Consider the following 6,997-nt stretch of genomic DNA (forward strand, 5'->3'; position numbering starts at 1 on the left):
TGGACAAAGGAGCCTGGCGGGGTACAGTCCATGGAGTCACAAAAGAGTCAGACATGACTTAGCAATTCAACAAGAAGAAGAAGGCCTGGTATAAAGAAGTGAGGGAGAGCCTTGCCTGACAGTCTTCTCCTGAGCTTTCTAGAACTGACATAAAAAGGGAGGGCATGGCTCTCCTTTGTTCCCTCTATTCAGGGGTGAGCAGACCTCTCAGTCTCCACTCGGGCTTCACAATCTGACTTCTGGTGGGGCCTGGGGAATCCCTTCCTTCTTGACCTGAGGCCTATCTCCTCATAGTAAGCCCGATACCTCCCTGTGAACCTGGAGGAGGAAATAAGAATGGCCTTATCTAGCCACCCCTACCCATAGTCTCACAAGAATGAAAGCTGTGGCAAGCTCCTTGGGAATGACAGACGGTTCCTCTCAGGGTTCCAAATCGGTGTCCCAAATTTGACTCTCAGCCAAGCCCAAGACTCCCCCTTCTGTTGACATGGGAACACCACCATCAGACAAAACCCTGACTTTCCTGCTACTCCTCGGTCAGAGCTGAAGGGCCCCTTGGCCTGGTAAATCTGCCTGAGGCCTTCTAGGCTGAGAGTAGGGAAAATTCTGTGTGGCCATCCTGGTATTTGTGTTCCCACGTTCTTTGCTGTCCTCACTGTCTTGGAAAGAACCTGGAAATATTCCCCAACTGGAAACATTCCCTGACTTGCCTTAAAGCTTCTCCACCCTGGCCAATAGTTCCCTGATCCCTGAGGAAGAAGAGTTTGCCTCATAGGGCCACCACAGGCCATGGTCTTCTGAGGCTAACAGGAGTGGAAGGAATATGTTCTGCCCCCACTGTTTTGAGGCTAGTGGTCTTTTCAAGAATTCAGGGTCCTTACCTTGACTTCTGGCACAACATGGAAATCATTCTTCTGCTGAGTTTCGGCTGCTCCCTTTGATCAGGATGAGGTTCCTTACCTCCATGTGATCCTCTGGGAGGAAGTGAGTAGGACTCACCATGTCACCAGGCCTAAGTGGCACAGTCTCAGGCCTGACAACAGGGACAGTGCCCTCTGTAGCCCCCTTCTTTCTGGGAGGGATCCTTTGCTGTCGGTCAGTATCATCAGTTGACTCCTGTTAGGAACGGGGTACCCTTCCTCAGCTGATACAGCCTCCCTCCATTAGCCCAAAGTCTTTAAGGCCCTGAAGCCATTCGCCTTCAGAAACTAAGGGATAAACCTAGTCTGAAAGCCCTGCCTGTTCCCTCCCAGGGCCCATTACATTTGCAGGACTTTCTAAGGATTTATCTGTAATGGGGTAGTTGGTTGCCACACTCTTCGTACAGGACTGTACACACGTCATGCCTGGGATTTCCACTCTCTGATGAAGAGCCAGCCTATAAACCAAGGTCATCTCCTTGAAACCCTCCAGGCAGAAGTCACGGGGCCCTTGAGCTGGCCAGCACTTCCCTATGCCTCCCAGGGCTAACTGGAGAGGAGGGACTAAGTGTAGCCCTGTCAGCTGTGGATTGAGGTGCTTCATGTCCACACTCTGGGTCCTCACTTTGACTCTGCACCCTTCCTGGGGCTCTATTCTCTGCAGATTCCCAATGTCCCCACCTCCCCAGGACCTGAGTTGAAAGTGTTAACCACAGCAGCCCAGATAGTTCTGGACTTCATGGGCTTGCTAATGAGGACGGGTCTTAACAGGATCCTTCTGTTCTGGATGGGTCTTTCCATCACCCTCATTCAGGATAATCACCATCATTTCTGCAAGATTGATTCTCTTTACCAACCTCAGAACTCTGCGCTGGGACCAAGTTTCTTAGGTCTCTGAGAAGCCTAAAGAATAAGTGAGGCTATGCTAAGGCTAATAGGCTAAGCCTGCTGCTGCTGCTAAGTTGCTTCAGTCGTGTCCGACTCTGTGCGACCCCATAGATGGGAGTCCACAAGGCTTCCCCGTCCCTAGGATTCTCCAGGCAAGAACACTGGAGTGGGTAAAGTAGTGTAGAGCAGGAGTCTATTGCCAGTTGTCATTTACCAGCCTTATGTATTTCAGCACAAGACCAAACTCTAACTCTATGAGCCTTGGGCTCTCCCCTGCGAACTAAGTTTGATAACCCTTTCTTGTCAGATTGGTGGAATATAAGTATTTATGGAAAGCTTATGTCATGGCGTCTGTCTCTATTGAGACATTAGGAGCAATAGCAGTTATTACTATGATTATCTTGACCTCAGATGTTACATCAGCTGGATTTTTTTTCAATATATCAGATGTCAGAAACTATGCAGTGTTCCAAGTGGGGGAAAAAAGACCCAACCTTCGAAATCAGTCAAAATTCCTCTTAGGAATGAAACCAAAGTAATATGTTCTCTCCAATCCCTCTTAACCCACTTCTTTCTTGTTCTTCCTGAAGTAGAGAGTATCTCAGCCTCTTCCATAGAATGACAGCATCTCTGAGAAACTATAATGAGTGGACAAAGGTTAGGACTTTTTTTGACTAAACATCACCAGTACAAGCATGAAGACTTCTTAAGAGCAGATTCTCAATATTTGTGTAAAAGAAGAGCCATGAATAAATCATTTGCTATAATTTATATCTCAAACATTCTTGAAAACCATAAACCATAAGCAGAGGCAAGTATGTGTCTTCTACATTTACAAAAAGGGAGACTAAACATAGAGTAAAGCCATCCAAAAACTGAAGAAATTTCAGCTATCTCCCTAACAATGTATCAATGTTCTGAGCCTCTATTAGCGTGGCGTCTTTCACATCTCTAAGGACAGTCTCATCCTAAAGTGATGTTATTCTCATCCTGGATCACAAAAGTGATGTGAGGATTTACAATATTTATTTGAGAACACAAAATTCTTACTCCTAAATTTGACAAACAGCAAAGTGTGTGTGACCCATGTTATTCATATACTTATATCATGAATCTAAATGACTTTTCTGTTGAAAAATTTTAATAACTGAAAATTGGGGGAAATAAAGTCAACAAGTTATTGATATCAGGAACACAGGTTGACCGGCTTCTCCAGCCACAAAGTGAACAACGGGCTTCAGATCACACTAGGGGCGAGATGAGCAGCTGGATGCGGCCCTGGGGCGTGCAGTGGCCAAAGCAGAAGGGCCAGCACTGGTTGAGGCAGCAGTGCCAGGCCTGGTTGAGGCAGAAGAGCAAGCAGCGGCTGAGGCAGCAGTGCCAGGCCTGGCCAAAGCAGAAGTGCCAGCAGCGGCTGAGGCGGCAGTGCCAGGCCTGGTTGAGGCAGAAGTGCCAGCCCTGGCTTCACTTCTGGCTCCGGTGGTCTCTACTTCCTCTCTCCAAGCCTCCTCATATTGCAGCAGGAAGGCAGGATGGACTGAACCCTTGACCTTGGCCAAAAACTGCAGGACTTTCGTCTTGCTCGTTTCTGTGAGCGCTTTAGGACCCCAGAGGAACTCATAGCGAGGGGGATCGCTGCCGGGCACCTGGCGGTACTCCAGGTACTCTTCCCGCACCAGATCTTCTGTGATGAGCTTCCTGGGCTCTCCAAAGATGAAGTGACTTCTTCCATCATAGATGCCCAGCATATTCAGGAACTTCCAGATCTTCTCCTCAGGGGCGTGGTTGCCATTCAGGTAGATGACACCCAGCAGAGGCATCAGAAGACCATTCTTCGGCAGCCCCCAGTCACCTCTCATAGACTCACTGTCGCTGAGATCTAGGTTGCTCACCAGGGTATAGCAGTGACTGTTGGGCCTGACTTCCTTCAGCACCAGGCCAAACACCATATCCATGTGCTCGGAGGCCCTTCTAAGGATCTCAGGCTATTGTTCCTTGTACCTTCTATTGATTTCCTTCAAAATTTCGGACCTCTTAATGAGCTCCCTCATGTTATACTTATACAGCATGTACGGCACCAATAGCTCTGCCTTCCTGGTCAGAATATCTGTGTGAGAGCTCACAGCAGCAGCTGAGGCCTGGGAGGAATTTTCACCTTCCTGAACTTGGCCCTCGGCACCTACTCCAGATCTCGAGCGTGCTGCGCCACTGACACCAGATCTTTTGCGTATAGCACCTGCAGCAGCACTGGTGGTGCCGTGGGCTCCCTGAGGCCCCTTCGGGGTGCCAGCAGCAGACGAGCTTGAGGGAGCACTCTCTGAATCAGGAAGGGAGGAGGAGGTGGTCTCTTCTCCCCCAGATGTGGTAGCCTGATCATGAACACCCTGGGTCTCAGTTTGGGTCTGGCGACGTTTCTCACGAGCACGGTGCTTACTCTTCTGCCCACGGGGCATGATGGCTGTGGGCAGGGACCGCAGGCAGGAGTCTGGGCCAAGAGACAGGTGACTGGGGGCACCTGGAGGATGGAGAATGAGGTGACATGAGCACCTTAAAACAGGGAGACTCTACCTTGGCTTAATCAAAGGCCGCCTCTGCAGGTGTCCTTGAGGACACTGCTCTAGGAACCCACAAGGCTCCTGTTTTCCTGCTCAGCATGGCCCCTGAGAATCCCAGAGGAAGAATAGTGGCCTAACTTTTCCTCTGCGTCCTCTCAGCCCTGCTTTGGATTTACTCAGGTGACAGCAGGTGCCAGCAGTGGGGTTTTCTAAGTTCTACTTCAGTATTATCACGTCAAGTCCTGGTGGAGCCTTGGCACCCTTCCCTCTGCTACTCTGATGTAGACACTTTAGACCTCCCCATGATCCAGAGGTAAGGGAAGGGATGCCTCAGTCGACCTCCCTGCCAGGAGATAGATATCCAGTGCTGAGAGCTCATTAGGGTCTTTTCTATCCTGAGTTCACTGGGATCATCATTCAAGGTCCTTACCTTGGCTCCTTAAAACGTTGGGCACCATTATCCATTTGCAGACTGGTGTCTGCACCTTCAGACTAGACATTTCCCCTCCTGTAGACTTCGTATAAAACACTAAAGAAGGGGCTCAGCCTCACAGCCCTTCCCTGAGATTTCCTGGGCTGAAATCCGAGGGTTGGGATGGATGCACTGAGTCCTCACTCAGGTTCCTCTATTGGGCTCCTGGTAGAGAAGCTCAACTTTCTCCTGAAGTAAAGACTGCTTGATAGTAAAAGCCAATGACTCCGTGTCCCAAAATCAGGAAGTGAAGATGACCTTATCTTACCAAACACGGTCTCCTGAGAACAAAATCTGGTGCAGGCAGGTTGATGTCTCTGTGGACCCTCACAAGATCCCAATTCAAGGGCTAAAATATTTTTTTGCTTCTGGTTTCTCCTATATGTCTTTTTGAAAATAAATTTATTTTTTACAATACTAATTTATAATAGTGTACCAGTTTCTGCCACAAATCAATATGAATCAGCCATAGATATAGCTATGTCTCCTCCATCTTGAAACTCCCTCCCATGTCAAACCCCTCTTAAGCTTTCAGAGCACTGGCTTTGAGCTCCCTGGTCATAAAACTACTTCCTATTGGTTATCTATATTCCATATGGTAATGTGCACGTTTTCAATGTTACTCTCTCAATCTGCCCCTCCCTCTCCTTCCCCCACTGTGTCCATGAGTCTGTTCTCTATGTCAGCATCTCCAGGCTGCCCTGCAAATAGGTTCATCAGTATCATCTTTCTGGATTCCATATATATGCATTAATATATGATATTGGCTCTCCACTTTATGAATTAATTCACTCTGCTTAAAAAAACTAGGAATAAAACTACCACATGAGCCAACAATCCCACTAGTGGGCGTATACCCTGAGGAAATGGTAATGGAAAAAGACACTTGTACTCGTCTTCACTGCAGCACTATTGACAACAGCCAGGACACAGAAGCAACCAAGCTCTACATTTGACTCATGACAGGGTCTAAGGTTTCTCCCTCTGCTGACCACTCCATTCAGACCAAGACCCTTACTTCCCCATTAGCCCGCAGTGGGGACCAACATTATCCTTGAGGTCTCCCAGGGATGATGACAGGGAGATGTGGTCCGAATGACATTGTGTGGAACATCCACAGCCCCCAAGGTTCTCACCATCCACCAGGACACCTGAAACCCTCCCTTGCCAACCTGAGGCTGCCCCCACTGACCTGGTCTCTCACTTCCCTGAGATGTCCCAGGAAGTGTCATGTCAAAACACCCAATTCTCCCAGCCCTCAAAATAGGACTGGCACTTTCTGTGACTCTATTTCTTATGGGAGGAGCCCCCATCCTCACTCAGCATCACAGCCATTAATATTGCTGTGGACTAGGTCCCTTTTGTTGAACTAGGTTTATTCCATTACAGCAGGGCTCTCACTTCCCCAAAACCACCTCCAGTGGACACCAGGGGGCACCACAGTTGGGCAGCTCTACCCGGGGCATCCTAGAGCCCAGTACACGGGGGCTGCTCAGTGTGGTCCCCTTGGCGGTGTCGAAATCTGCTCATCAACCCTCAGGGCCCTCATCTAGGTCCTAGAGCTCCTCCAGGGGTAGAATCCGGACCTACCCCTGCAGACCAATGCCATAGCTTTCGACACTCTAAACACATTCGGCCAATAGCTCTGAGGGACTCATAAGAGCCATATCACAGGGGTGGGATGTGGATGGGTCACTTTTATTACTGGGAGGGTTGGGAAAGTCCCATGAGCTACATTCAGGTCCTCACCTTGGTTCCAGAAGAGTACTGGACACTAAGTCTCTGCCATACGGTCGCCGTGGCTACCGGTTGAACCGCTCGCTTTCAAAGCGGAAGTGGAGGGAGCTGCGTAAGGTCCTACGTGGGATCTCCCAGGGATGACGGCAGGGGCAGTATGCTACGGGAACCCCAGTAGCTCAATATTCATCCGTCCTTGGGTCCTCCTTGTGCAGTGTATCAAAGCCCAAGATGCCCGCTCCTATGAACTCGTGTCTTCCAGCTCCCAAACAGAGCCCTCGCCTTCCCAAGTCCCTAGTGGTGGGAGGCCAGCTGTGCTCTGAGCATCTCTGCTTGTCAGGTGGGTTGCCACTCTGTGAGCCTCCTTCGTTGGGGGAGAGATCCTCTCACTAGCACTGATGGTCCTCACCTTAAGTCTGGTTATG

General features: G+C 49.4%; 1 pseudogene; it reads right to left on the reverse strand.

Moving 5' to 3' along the window:
- Nucleotides 1-2,635: 2,635 nt before the first annotated feature.
- Nucleotides 2,636-6,657, reverse strand: LOC139181995 (melanoma-associated antigen B2-like; annotated as a pseudogene).
- Nucleotides 6,658-6,997: the final 340 nt, after the last annotated feature.

Source organism: Bos indicus, unplaced genomic scaffold, assembly GCF_029378745.1.
Source record: "Bos indicus isolate NIAB-ARS_2022 breed Sahiwal x Tharparkar unplaced genomic scaffold, NIAB-ARS_B.indTharparkar_mat_pri_1.0 scaffold_55, whole genome shotgun sequence".
In the NCBI taxonomy this organism is placed as follows: domain Eukaryota; kingdom Metazoa; phylum Chordata; class Mammalia; order Artiodactyla; family Bovidae; genus Bos; species Bos indicus.